Consider the following 15934-nt stretch of genomic DNA (forward strand, 5'->3'; position numbering starts at 1 on the left):
TGTTGTTGGTGTTGAGTACGATTTTGATAGTCGATAATTACTGGCTATAGCTTGGCAGTGCCTGCTCTAGCGCATTCGGAGCCTTGGGTAAATCTTGTCCACAACACCCTCCAAAAAAAATTTTTTTTTGGGGTGGTAAGAACAAGCGTGGCACTCTCGTGTAGAGTATAACCTGGTGATGTGCTACTAAGTCTAAAAATGACAGGAAACAAGAACAACATTTTAAAATATATTTTTTAAAGACAATACCTCCATATTAAACTTCAAATATAATAAAACCATTTTTAAAATAATTATAAACTATAAACTTTTTTTTGGTTCAATCGAACTCGTGACACCGTCAGCTGCTAAAACTTTTACATTTTTTTTTATTCGACCAAGCGAGGAAGATACTTTTGCAATTATCTATTGGACTATTGGTATGTTCATTATACGAACATCTAGATCTAACACTAGACCTAAAACTCTGATATGATAGTTATAAAATCTAAATGTAATCTATGTTAGATTTACGTACAAATATAAGCAACGCTTACAAACTTCAATAAAATTAAAGCAACGTTTAAATTTACTCAGTTATGGCATAATTACGGTAATACGGCTGACAATGTCCTGTTGGCTCTAGATCTAGATATAAGTCTGTAGCCAAATTTACATTTATTTATTTTTTACTTTGAAAAATGGCCTAACAAGAGTTTTCCCCGTGCGTGTGGCCAACGAGCTATTCATTCTTTTCTTAGTGATAAACAACTGTTAAATTTCTAGGAAACTCGTTAGAGGACTTTTTGAGATCCGCTGTCCAGGTTCCTAGATCCAGGTTTCTGCTGGTTCCATGAAGTTCTGACTTGAATAGATGTATTGTGAAATTTAAAAAAAACACCTCTAGGATTTGAAATGAGTAAATAAATGGTTCATTTTAACGTTTAATTTCTCCTTCCTTTTTAAATTCACAATATTTTTTAAGGGAAGAAACTGTTATTTTTGTTCAAAATAATATTTAGGCATACCTCAGGGGCGTTGCTAAGGATTTGGGGGACCGGAGGGATTGACCTCTTTAGGTCTCTTGCATTTTGACATTCGACATCATGACATGAGATAATGTATTAAATAAATATATAACTCTACATTCAAATTGGTACAGTATATCAATTAACAAGAAATAATAATTAAGATTCTTTAAATGAATAATACCGTTGTTTATTGGCGAAACAATGCACAAGTGACAAATCTCAATTCATATCTATTCAAGTTGATTTCTGTACAGCAAAGGTACATATAACATCATCTACATCGATAGTGTCTAGTATTTGTGACTCCACTGACATTAAAGCCATGCTAAGCCTTTGTTGCGTTATTCTGCCCCTGATATTGTTTTTGATTAACTTGAGCTTTGAGAATGATCTCTCACATGACGCAAAGGAACTTGTGGAAGTGGTTTAAGTTAGCAGTATTCGAATGAGTGTTGCAAGGTTTGAGCACACATCATTACCATATGAAGCCAGCTTCCTCAATATGTCAATTGGTGATTGTGGCACTGGTTTGATGAAAAGTGCTCGTGCATCAAGTACATCTTTGAACAAGAAATTTTGCCTGTATTTCGTCATACAAACAGGAAAAAGTAACAGTTTTTCATCAGCGTGTCATCATCCATAGACTCCAAGAGGAGTCTTGATTCAAGAAGAAACCCAAAGGTGTCCTATAGGTTTTCCAGCCTTTAGAATATGTCCTTCATCTCCATATATGAAGTCTTTGTAGCACTTCGTTTGAATTGCAGTTCTATTGACAGTTCTACATTAGAACTGAACACACCATCAAGTCTTTTCTTTCTTCTTGTTGTTTTGATTGCAAGAAATCCATAGTATTCACTACCTTCTTTTGCTCTTTCGATGGATTGGGTGATCAGTTTCTCATCATTTTGCAGAAAGCATGATAGGGTTTTAATATCTTCAGTAGCTTCTCGTATGTGCAGTCGTATGTGCAGTCCAGACTTTTGTAGTTTCTTCTGAACTATATTGATTTGGCGCGGGAGATTTGACCAGAAATCCAGATAAGCTAAAATTCACAATTTTCGAGTGCATGAAGAAGATTCTGTGCACTGCTTCTAGTGTCCATTCCTTCAGTTGTTGATTCAGAAAGTTTCTCCAACAGCTTGATGATTTTATCGAGATGCAAGGAAACTGCCAACGTAGCTTCTTTTCTTGCAGACCACCTTGTATTACTCTCCTTTTTTAAACTCCCGGCTCTAACTTCTTTCGGCTTGGCATATCTCAGGAGTGAACAATTCATGTACATTTAAAAAAAAAGGGGACCATTGCTGGATCTATCGCAGCAGAATGAAGAGCTGCCAGGTTGAGAGAGTGATTATCACAGTTCAGAAATGTTGCCTTTGGATTTATGTCTAAGAGATGTTTCTGCAGGCCAGACTGACGGCCACTCATTGTGGCTGCGTTATCAGAGGTTTGACCTCTGCACAGATCAAAGTCCAGTCCAATGTCTTTAAGAGTTTTCCGAACAAGTTCTTCATAATATTGTCCATCAGGTTTCAAAATTTCAAAGTAACCAACGAATGACTCTTTTATTTCGAAATTATCAACATCCAAGTAACGAACTATTAGAGAGACCTGTTCTTGATGAGAAACATCTGGGGTGGAATCAAGCATCAGAGAAAAGTGAAAAGCTTGCTTAACTTTCCCAACAATTGATTCCCCAACTTAATTGCCCATCAAGTTCATGAACTCATTTTGAATTTCTGGTGACAAATAATGTGTCTTCCCATATTCGATTCTATGTAACTAGTGTTTTGTAACTTCATCAAATTCTTCAAGAAATTTCAAAGATGCAAGGAAGTTCCCAGGATTAGTTGAATTCAGTTTTTCGTTGTGACCACGTAAGCTGAGTTTGTTTATGCTCAGTACTTAATAGCTGCCGCTACACTTTCGAAATATCTCTCCATTACTGCTAATTTTTCAAATCTGCGCATGAAACATATGTGACAGTTCATCTGGTTCTGCCTAAGCTTTTTTTCTTCTAGCTTCAACTTCAAAAAAGCGTGTCTGTGGTGGACTCCATCTTCAAGTTCTTTCAGTCTCTCAGGTTTCTTCCATTTGGTGAAACCAACGCCAGGTTTACTCAGTGCACTAGATGTCTGATGTCTCAGAAAATAGTACGCATGCAAAACAAAATAGACATCCTAAGTGTGGAGAAAAGAGGAGCCAACATCGGTTGCAGGTTTCTCTTGTTGGAAGCTTTCTAGTGACCCATGATGTCAAACTTCGTGATTTATTTTGGGTAAACTCTACTGGAAACAAATACATACAACAGGGTCACTGACTTATATAACAACTTGAAAACCAAAATTACATGACCGTGACGTAATATTTAATTTATTTCAAAACAAATTTCGGACACTCATTTGGGGACCCCCCTCAAGTGGGAGCCCGGGGGGATCTTCAAATTTTCCCCCTCCTCTCCTCACCCTAGCTACGCCACTGGCCTACCTACAAAGTTTTTTTTTCAAAAGTAACATGTTTTTCTCCTTAGCTGTGCGAGTCTAAAGGAAATTACTTTGTATTTATAAATGTATTATTATTTTCTATGATTGTTGTTGTCTAAGTGCTGAATAAAGTTTTAATTTTGGTAAAATTCTTTTTTTCTTTTATTAGTTTAGTGTCTCGTCTGGTTGCGTAGGCGACTCTAAACCCTTGGTCACGTACAGACTACAGAGGGGGACAGATAGACCCACCCAGTAGCGTTACCAGTTACTGTATAATTCTCGTTAGCCTTGGCTTTGGCTATCTTGGCCCTCTAACAATAATCCTTAATATCCAAGAGGACATTTTTTTTTTTTACAACCATAGATTTATATATATGGGAAAGGACCAATGGCGAACGCTTTTGTGCCAGTTTTTAGTTTAGAATTTATAACTCCGCAATGGTTAAACTTATTAAAAAAATGAAAACATCTGCGGACTCCTCAGCTATTGGGCGATAAAACTAAATTTGACTCTTTTTTCCAAATCAGCTATTAAATTTATAATTCAAGTCAACTTAAGGTAGGGGTCGGACCTAATCAGCGAACGCAATTTTCGCGGGAGTCATAATGAGCGAAAGGCCGTAAAAAATAGCGAAATAGCATGTTAAAATATAGGAAATTATGCTTCAATTAGTTCTATCATCTAACTTCTTCCATGAAGCAGTATAACTATTGCCCTCCTTGTGGCATTAGGCCTAATTTTGTTTTCACTTTCCTTGTGCTCCACATCTCCTTTCTCTGCTTGGAACTGATGTCTATATATAGCATACGAAACTTGCGATCAAATATTTTTTTAAAGAAAGAAAGAAACTACAAAATTCTAACTCGCCTCCTCCCTATAGGCTAGTCCACGTCGTTTTACTCTCCATTTCATAAACTCTAGTTACTGCGACTATTTTTTTTTTAAGAACACATGTTCAGTGCACTTAATCACCATCAACTCGATCCCCCCCCCCCCACACACACACACGCGCGCTGATTGACCCAAAGGCAGATCCCGAATGCGATGGATTGATGATGTATGGGAGGCAGATCTACAACAGCTTGGGTTTGGGGCGTGGAGACGAAAGGCTCAGGAGAGATCTTGTAATTTTATACATGTATATTATATGATAATTCTTATATTTATTACTAAATATATAGTTCGCATTTTTTCCGCTCCTGAGATCGAATACTTTCTCCTGGAAAACTCTTGGAAATCTCCTGAAATCCTAATCTCAGAATGGTGGGGGAACCCTGTGAAAATGAATTCTGATCTTTTAAACATTTATACACATATTAATATCATTAATTAGTAACAAGAGGTTAACCAGCCAGTTAAAAAAGGAGGACGGCAAAACAGAGGTCACCCCCATCCCCCCCCCCCCCCGTATAAGCCGTAAAGGCCTAAGCGTTGTTAAGATCAATTGAAGCGTCATTTCACCCTCACTGGCACAGAGGAAAGTAACTGCCAGCATATGACATCTGAGAGACTGTTGGAGAGCTGCGAGTCAAACATTTTAGACGGAAAGAAAATGCGGGAAAATATGCTGGTCGTAACTGGGCGTAGTCATGTGAAACACGTACTGCACTCATCCTTAATCTTCGAAATCGAAGACATTGGGTTAAGGCAATGTTTCTCAAACTGTGTGCCGCGGCACATTAGTGTGCCGCCGAAGATTTGCAGGTGTGCCGCGGGAGTTTTTAGAACGCCACACGTGCAGCGTTACACAGGTCTGCCTACTATTAAATTTTGATTTGACGTTGCGATGACATCTCCACTTGCAATGACCAGTAGTAGTAGTGGATCTTTCCATTACGACGGAAAGGGGTGTTAGCTATTCAGGCTATGGAATTGTCCACTATACATATATTATTATAATGAATAAAATGTTGGCCGCCTTAGCAGACGCACAGCAGTTCTCGAATTGGTAACGATAAAAATAAGCGATGTGTTTCAAGTAAATTGGTTAGGTGTATGCTAATTAATAATTAGCCTTATTCATTGTTATCCATGGAGAAATACGTTAGCAAGAATGAAACTGCGAAAGCGTTAAATGAAAAGCAAGGAACCAAACGAAGGTACAAAGAAGATTACACCTGATATGGTTTCATATCTTCTGAACCATTGCCATTCTGTCTGATCTGCAATGCAACTCTGTCGAATGAGACGCTTGTTTCAAGCAAATTGAAGAGACACTTGGAAACTAAATATCCAGCTGTAAAAGCGCAACCGAAGAAATACTTTTGAAAACATCAGGGCTCAACAAAATAAACAAGCTAAGACACTTACGAACTACCTAAAGCTGCCAGAAAAGGGATTGATTTCAAGTTGGATTTTCTATTCATGACGAGATCTGGTGGTTAATGTGACGTTTCTCTCTGATTTATTTGACAAATTAAATTCAAGGACCATCGGAAACCATCATCACTGCATCTTCAAACTGAATCATTTGGTGAAAAATTGTCTTTGTGGCAAAGTAAGATCTCGAAAGGAGTCTTCGACTGCTTTCCTACTTACAATGAATGTGCTTCAACTAAAGAAATCACCCCCGAAATTCTGGACACTTGCAATCAGCATTGTGGCATTAATTTTCAACAATTGGAAGTAATGAATATGGATGGGTCAGTTATCCATTTGGAAACAATGAAGCTACAAATTTGACAACTGAAGAAGCAGAGAAGCTCATTGATTTAAAGCAACGATGCCGTTCTTAAGTCAAGTTTTGCCGAGAAAAGCCTGGATGTGTTTTAGATTTCAATCAACAAGTTATATCCTGCAATCAGTTTAAAAGCAATCAAAATAATTCTTCCATTTGCATCTTCATGGTTTTGTGAGTTTGGATTTTGAGCACTGACTGAAATCAAGTCTAAGAAAAGACTTCTTACAATAGACGATGAAATGTGAGTTTGTTTGTCGACTCTGGAGCCTCGATTAGATCACATTTGCTCTCAAAAACAGGCACACCCTTAACATTAAATATATTACTTAAAAACAGGTAAAATCTTTTTTTCTTTTTATTATAAAACAACCGTTGCTCTTCGTGGTGTGCCGCGAAACTTTTGTAGTTTTTTTTTTACTGTGCCGCCAGACAAAAAAGTTTGAGAAACACTGGGTTAAGGTTAAAAATAGGCCTATTATTTTAATACTTCAGTTTACAAACAATAACAATAGATAAGACAAAAAGAAAAACAGATTAAATCAGTCATTAAATTATCATTAAATGGCTTTTTAAGCTTATTATATGGGCTTTCGCTGTATAGGTTTTTAGTTAAAAAGGTAATTTTGAGCGAACACCCCATAATATATTTTTTTCAACGGAATAAATAGCCTTAGCTATTACAGCTAACTATTTCCTCATCTATTTAGAAGTACAATATGTAAATTTTGTTTGGCCAATGTCTATTGTTGCTTTAAAATCGCCTTAAGTTCGGACCTATTCTCGTTTATCCGGAAACGTTTTGAGAATGAAATTTCCATACATGTCAACTTTGACCTTCAGCTATGCTTTAATGTATGAAGGAAAACAAAAGTGAATATGTGGGAAATGTAGAAAAATAAAGTCTTTGTAATATCATTTTATTAGTTCTGAAATTACTTTTGAAATAAATAAGAATGGATAAAAATTACGGGGAGGTGTTCGCTTTATATGCCATTTCGCTGATGGGCCTTTCCTATGGGAAAGGACCAATGGCGAACGCTTTTGAGCCAGTTTTTAGTTTAGAATTTATAGCTCCGCAATGGTTAAACATATTAAAAAAATGAAAACATCTGCGGACTCCTCAGCTATTGGGCAATAAAACTAAATTTGACTCTTTTTTCCATATCAGCTATTAAATTTATAATTCAAGTCAACGTGCGGTAGGGGTCGGACCTAATCAGCGAACGCAATTTTCGCGGGAGTCATAATGAGCGAAAGGCCGTAAAAAATAGCGAAATAGCATGTTAAAATATATGAAATTATGCTTCAATTAGTTCTATCATCTAACTTCTTCAATGAAGCATTATAAATAATGTCCTCCTTGTGGCATTAGGCCTAAATTTGTTTTCACTTTCTCGTGCTCCATATCTCCTTTCTCTGCTTGGAACTGATGTCTATATAGCCTACGAAACTTGCGATCATTTTTTTTCTTAAAAGAAAGAAAGAAACTACAAAATTCTATCTCGCCACCTCCCTATAGGTTAGTCCACGTCGTACTACTCTCCATTTCATAAACTCTCGTTACTGCAACTATTTTTTTTTAAAGAATTTATGTTCAGTGCACTTAAACACCATCAACTCGATCTCCCCCCCACACACACACACGCTGATTGACCCAAGGGCGATGGATTGATGATTTATGGAGACAGATCTACAACAGCTTGAGTTTCGGGTATGGAGACGAAAGGCTCAGGAGAGATCTTGTAATTTTATTCATGTATATTATATGGTAACTCTTATATTTATTACTAAATATATAGTTCGCGTTTTTTCCGATCCTGAAATCGAATATTTTCTACTGGAAAACTCTTGGAAATCTCCTGAAATCCTAATCCCAGAATGGTGGGGGAACCCTGTGAAAATGAATTCTGCACTTCTTTTAAACATTTATACACATATTAATATCAATAATTAGTAACAAGAGGTTAACCAGCCAGTTAAAAAAAAGGAGGACGGCAAAACAGAGCCCCCCCCCCCCCCCCGTATAGGCGCTATTAACATTAACTGAAGCGTCATTTCACCCTCACTGGCATAGAGGAAAGTAACTGCCAGCATATGACCTCTGAGAGACTGTTGGAGAGCTGCGAGTCAAACATTTTAGACGAAAAGAAAATGCGGGAAAATATGCTGGTCGCAACTGGGCGTAGTCATGTAAAACACGTACTGCAATCATCCTTAATATTCGAAATCGAAGACATTGGGTTAATGTTAAAAATATGCCTATTATTTTAATATTTCAGTTTACAAACAATAACGATAGATAAGACAAAAAGAAGAACAGATTAAATCAGTAACTAAATTATTTTTAATGGCTTTTTAAGCTTATAATAGGGGTTTCGCTGAATAGGTTTTCAGTTAAAAAGGTCATTTTGAGCGAACACCCCATAATATTTTTTTTTCAACGGAATGAATAGCCTTAGCTATTCTAGCTAACTATTTCCTCATCTATTTTGAAGCATAATATGCATTTTTTTTTCGGCCGATGTCCATTGATGCTTTAAAATCGCCTTAAGTTCGGACCTATTCTCGTTTATCCGGAAACGTTTTGAGAATGAAATTTCCATACATGTCAACTATGACCTTCATCTTTGCTTTATTTTATGAGGGAAAACGAAAGTGAATATGTGAGAAATGTAGAAAAATGGAGTCTTTGTAATATCATTTTATTAGTTCTGCAGTTACTTTTGAAATAAATAAGAATGGATAATAATTACGGGGAGGTGTTCGCTTTATATGCCATTTCGCTGATGGGCCTTTCCTATATAGATATATAGACTGGACGATAAAGTAAAAATTATTATGGGAAACATTTGGGAAAAGATAAGTTTGTATGAGTTATACAGCAGTTATGAGCAGTGTAAAATTAAAAGTATTTATAGGTTTTTTTTAAAGCCATAACCTATATAATTGATAGAACCCCTTCTGTATTATTATATCTCTAATCGTGCCAACCAAATCTAAGTCAGGCGAGCATTCTGATTATCTTTTGTTATAAAATGTTTTCATTTTAGCTTATTTGGGTCCTCTGCTGAAAAAAATCCGTTAATAGATGCCATGTTTTTTTTTACTATTAAATTTACATAATTAAAATAATTATTAATAGTTTTAAATACTAGATTTAGATCTAAATCTAGTCTATATAAATACTATAGTAAAAAAATACTACTTACTACTAGTACTATACTACTATACTATAGTCTATACCAGGGCTGGCGAACCTTTTTCAGTCCGAGTGCCAATAAATTTCATTTTAAAAACAATGAAGATTGTTGCGTGCCCAGTGGGTCTACTAGTGACGGCGATATATAAAAGAAGTGCTACAGACAGTAAGTCAACTGCATGTATAAAAACAGCTTACTAACAATATTACTTGTTTATTCAATTTTATTATCCTGACCTACAGATTTGAAGTCTTAGGGCAGGTCAATCAGTGCGACTTCTGCTGTTGTGCGGTAGACGATAACAGTTTGATATCTGGTGTATACCGTGTATTCTTCAAAGTTACACACGCCGCACTTAGTTCATTGGTCAAGCAACTTCTGGCATCTGATTTAATATAATTCATTGTAGAAAATAAAGATTCGCATGAGTAAGTAGACTAGAAAATTGACAGAATTGATGTTGCTACTTTTATCAGAGAATTGAAAGTTTTAGGCAGGTCATTCCAAACATGAAGAATCTCATTTTCTGCTAATATCTGAGGTTCTAATGATCCATTTAACCGTTAACTTTCAATTAATTCAAGTCGTATTCGTAAGTCAATAAATATCTGTCTCCAAATTGCGCTGGACTGAAGCTCAAAAAGTTGCATTCAAAGTCATGTAATCCCATCCAAGAAAACATGGTCAAATCCAGAGTTTCAAAATCTACTGTATCTGGATATTTTATAAATTTGGAGGTGTACTCGAATTTTCGAAATTGTTCAAAACGCAGTGAAAATTGTTCAGCAGTTGTGTCAATCATCTCTAAAAACAATCTTTTCTGATAATCTTTGCGGTAGTATCATGAACTTTTAAATCATCCTAAAATTTCTTCAGTTTGTTAAAATATTTTAATTCTTCCTTCTCTATGTCACGTTTGTAAATCTTCAACTTTTTCTCAAATGCTGTCAAGATGTCAAATGCCTGGTCGACAGATTTTGCGAAACCTTGCAACTTCGTATTAAGTTCATTTAATTGGGATGAAAAATCGGTAAAAAACATTAGTCTGATAAGCCAGTCAACATTTGTCAATTCTGAGCAATTTTGTTTATCATCCATAAAGATTCGAATTTCATTCCACAAACCGTTCCAGAACGTGACCTCGGCTTAGCCAACGTACGTTGTTGTACATTAATAAGCCAGAGTAACTGGACTGAACTTCATTTAGCTGCTGTTTAAATTTTCTCTTACTGCAAGGGTAGTAATGAAGTTTATGGTCTTTGTTACACATTTCATAATGTCTTCAAGTTCCTTTAAGCCGTTTTTTGAACATAAGGCTTGTCGGTGCACAATGCAGTGAAAAGTTATTAGTGGGTGTCCAACATGTCCTGTAAACAAAGTAACAAAACCTGCATCTTTTCCAGTCATACTTGGAGCACCATCAGTTGTAACAGAAACTATTTTTTTTTTTAGATCTACACCTGCATTTCTGAGTTCAGTCACAACAGTTTGACATATATCTGCACCTGTTGTTGTCGTTGGTAAATTTGCTAATTGTATTAGTTCTTCGTGTATTTCATTTCCTTTGCAATATTTGTCAATGATGGCCAGTCTAGCGGACGATGTCACATCAGTACTTTCAGCAAGGCAAATAGAATAGGCTTGACATGCATTAATATCCTTCTTTACTTGGTCTTGAATATTAACGTGCAATTTCATAACTCTCGCTTTAACCGTGTTTCGGCTTATTGGCAAATCCTTTATTCTCTGAATGACTTTATCCTTGTTTTGAAAGTCTTCAAACAAATAAGACGCACATTCTAACATTGCTTCATTGATATAATCACCGTCACTTAAAGGTTTTCCATGCTTAGCTATAATTTTTGAAACTTCAAAACTTGCAGCTACTAAGTTAGAAGAACTTTTAACAAAGTTTACAAAAGAACTGGATTGTGAAATCACTTTTTTTAACTCACGCGATAGATGTTCTTTTTGCTTATCCTCGCTTTTGCCTAAAAGCCAGCTGTGATTGGACTCATAATGACGTTTTACTGATGATGTCCGACAAACAACACTTTCCAAACACATGGCACATAAGGCCTTGTTTTCTCTGTGAATCATTCCATATCTTTCAGTCCACCACTCTTGAAAAGGTCGGCCACTTCCTTCTTCTTTATTAAGTTTTTATTTTTTCTATTTTTGAGAATGACATGTTATGGTAATTATTCTGATAAAAATGTATTGATGACATCGCTAGCAATCGATGTAAGACCGACACGTTTTCAGTATCAACAAAATGGCGGAAGCTAAGGAGATCTCGTTCAAATACGAGATTTGTCTTGAAAAAAATTTATTATGCACTATGCTCCCCAAATGAAACACAGTCATATGAAAAAATTATATGGAATATGATCCACTAGCGCTTCTTCCATATTATTTACAGTTCTCGGAAATAATTGAACGTTATTAATTATGGTAATTTGAGATATCCGTGATTTTTACAAAAAAAACAACACATTTCATAATATCATCGTCGTCGCGTGCCACACAAAATCGTTTCGCGTGCCACCTTGGGCACGCGTGTCATAGGTTCGCCAGCCCTGGTCTATACTATAAACTATAATTGTAATCTGTATAGTCTAGTCTATAGTCTATATTTATAGTTAGTATATAAATAGTCTAGGACTAGATTGTCACTAGATCTATAATCTATACTTATACTAGATCTAGTCTATTGTCTGCATGCATAGATGATAGACTGACTAGTTTAATAGTTAGTAGTAAAAAGTATGAAAAGTATTAGACCTAGTTATTACAAATATTAGTCATATTTATTAGATTTAGATCTATCAATAGTCAGTCACAGTGATTCATTTTTTTTTCAACCTTTAGAATTTATCTTTGGCCTATCATACTACGAACATTGGAGCACGTTCTGCTCATTTTCTTTGACTTTTTTGACTAAAAACGAATTCTAACAATTTGAATCGATAAGACGACCGCCATGTCAACAAACATAGATCCACATCACAAACATATATATATTTTTCAATGATTATGAAACAATGGCAAAATATTGGGAATATGGCAGTTTTGTACTTTTCAAAATTAAAGATCATAATTAGATATTGGTTGAAATGTTAGTCCTAGAATTTATAGCTCTATTGCCGCCATTTTTTTTCACATAGATATAGTACATCAAACATATTTGACTTCCCCCAAATAAAAATAACTTCCTACTTCCAGTCTATATTTATTTATGTCTATGTTTACAACTTATGCATTACTCAAAACAAAAAGTTTCACTCATAACCTTACAAATGAAATGTTTATATCTTCTTGAAACTGTCAGGTAGAGTTGAGCCTTCGGCTCTTGGAACTCTAGGCCAGCAAAAGTGAACAAGAGCTCTCTTTCACCGGCCTGAATGAGAACAGTGTACACCAGGGGTGGGCAAAGTGTTTTATGCGGCCCGCCGACACCTACAGAAGTCAGGTGTGCCCACAGTATATACTTATAAAAATGCAAATATATTAAAAATAATATAAATATAAATTATTGAAACTGTCATTATAAAAAGTTTCAAGCAAACGAAGACTATGCTTATTGGCTATACATCAATACACTCAATTTAAGACACAATCTCTGATCAGTTTTATTCAATGCTATGAAGAACTGTGTTGAATGTTGGATATGCTTGGAACAAAATGGCAAGGGTGGAGAACTGGTGGAGCTCAATCTTTGACTGAGTAAGATGGTGTGTTTTTTTTTAAATACCCCAACCATAAACTTTAAACATGAAAGTTTGCACAAAGCTGCATAAAATTTCAACTTAAGTCAGGAGATATAATAACATAACTTCAAAGAGTGATGGTTTAATAACCACAGGTAGTTTCGATTAGGAACACAATAATCCAATATATCCGCTATCTTAGCATGGGCAAGGTGGACGAGAACTCTTTAAAATCTCAAGGAAGAAATTGTTCTGATACTTGAAGGACATTGACTGTGACTTTGTTACAAATATTTCTAATGAAGAGTGGAAGACAGATTTCAGGTTTCATAATTTCAATTGCAATGAGTTTCTTGCATATGAAATGTAAATGGATGTTAAATCTTTTCAAACAAGGCCAGGGACGGACTGGGTATGAAAATCGGCCCGGGCATTACCATATAAACCGGCCCACAAATGGCATGTCATATATTTTCGGTGTGGGGGGGGGGGGATTTTAACCCTCCCCACCCGCAATTTATATATATATATATATATATATATATATAGTGTATATGTAATTAATCTTCATTACATTCTTATCTTTCATTCTTTTAAACGTTTTTTTTCTACCCTAGAATACTCTCTTCCTATAATTAGTGAAAGGTACACACCGCCAAGGGACAGCTAGGGAGTCTGTGGGAGCGCTGTAAGCTCTCCCAGTGGGGTCCGGGGCGAAGCCCCGGATCCAAGCATTATTTCCGTTATTTTAAGCTTTAAAAAATGCATATTTTGAGGTATCTACAGTGCAAATAGCCTGCTACTCTTCCGCTAAAAAAATCAAAAACTAAATCTTCCATTCACTGGAGTCCAGCGACTGGTAGAAAATGGTAAAATGCTTTAGTTTTGTATTGGAGGGGGGAGGGAAACCACAAAACCCCTTTTGGCTACGCTCATGAAATTTGGTGACTAGTTTTCTTAAGTTGGCTGCACTGAGGAAGTTAGTAAAGTTTCCCTTTCAGACTATGAGATCTGAGGCCATATCATAGTTGTAAGCCTAATTCTATTCAAAATATATAAAGTCTGATAACGCATCGGAAACTGAATGTATGCTTTCGTAGGCTTATATAATGTATTCCATTTATACATGTATGTAGTCTGAAAACTATAAACACTACAATAGCAGTCTTAATGAGTTTCAAACTTTTTGGTATTACTTATAGATTACAGACGTTTCTTCAAAAAAATAAAACAATTAGGTCCTACGCATTTCTCGTGTCAATCTAATCATGCATGTTGATCTGTGACTTAAAATATGCTAAATCATTGGTTTTCCTGGCTGACTCAGGCAACCCATTCCTTTAAAGTGGTATCACCACAAATACAATACTTGGGGTCTATCGAGCCGTCATCCTCCCTACATTGCTCTATGCCTCAGAAACATGGATAGTGTACAGTTAACATGCAAAGAAACTGAACCACTTCCACATGACATGTCTGTGAAAAATACTGAATGTCAAATAGTAAGACAAAATACCAGATACTGAAGTCCTTCAAAGAGCGGGTCTGCAAAGCATCCACACAATCCTGATGCAGTCCCAGCTGCGATGGGCAGGACACGTATGCAGAATGAAAGACCTCCGCATCTCTAAACGACCCTTGTATGGCCAACTAAGCGAAGGAAAGCGCTCGAAAGGTGGTCAAATAAAGTGATTCAGGGACACCCTCAAAGCTTCTCTGAAGGTGTTCAGCATAGACACAGCCACCTGGGAGACAGAGGCTCATGACAGAGCATCATGACGTCGAGCTGTGAAAACCGGGGCACAGGTTGCCGAGGAAAGAGAACAATGCTGGCAGAAGAAAAACGCCAGAGGAGAAAAGCAAGGCCAATGACACTAGCTCCAGCTGTAATAACCTGCCTAGTGTGGGGCCGAACATTCCGGGCTCACATAGGTCTCACCAGCCACACGAGGAGACATAAAACCCCAGTGCAAAGCCCTCAGCCTCCTGGATGACAAAGTGGTCATAATCGAACTACGATGGACGAACTATATATATATATATATATATATATATATATATATATATATATAGAGAGAGAGAGAGAGAGAGATATATAGATATAGATAGATAGATAGATAGATAGATAGATAGATAGATAGATAGATAGATAGATCTATATATATATATATATTCCTTTAAAAGATAGGAGAATGCAGAATGGCTAGAGATGTACTTCTAAATGTGAAAAACTCTTACTTCCTCCGAGTACATTCTCAAAAAAAGCGATTTGTATATGAATATATTATTTAAAATATAAATGATTCTAAATCTCTTTTCATTAAATATCGGATGTGAATGCGCTATATAAATTATTTTAAATATTGTAATAATTTTCACTATAAATGACTTCATACTAAGCATAAGTTTGCCATTAATCATGATGGTATAAAATTGATTTAGATCTAGATTTATGTTTTAATTAAATAATACATTTTTTTGTAAGCCTTAAGTGTAGTATTTTAAGATATATGCTATTAGAAATAAACAATAAGAAACTTACTTTTTCTTTTCAAATGTCAGAAAGTAGAACTTTATACCCATAATGAGATATGAATAAATTGGGTGGTTTGCGATTTCGCGGCTGTGTTTGTTAACTTCTATTAAGTTTTGTTAAAGAGCTAATTGTCTCCCCTTTTGCCGCGTTATATCAATGGTTTTTAACTTAACCTCTCCCATTCCTCTTTTTCGTTAATTTCAATGGAACCATTAAAAAACGGGTGAGGGAAGGAGCAAAACAAAACAGGAGTGCCATCAAAGGCCCATGCCGACCAGCAAAATGATCAGGCCAAACACGGTCTCGAAGACATC

The sequence above is a fragment of the Biomphalaria glabrata genome, chromosome 3, assembly GCF_947242115.1.
Source record: "Biomphalaria glabrata chromosome 3, xgBioGlab47.1, whole genome shotgun sequence".
Lineage (NCBI taxonomy): Eukaryota > Metazoa > Mollusca > Gastropoda > Planorbidae > Biomphalaria > Biomphalaria glabrata.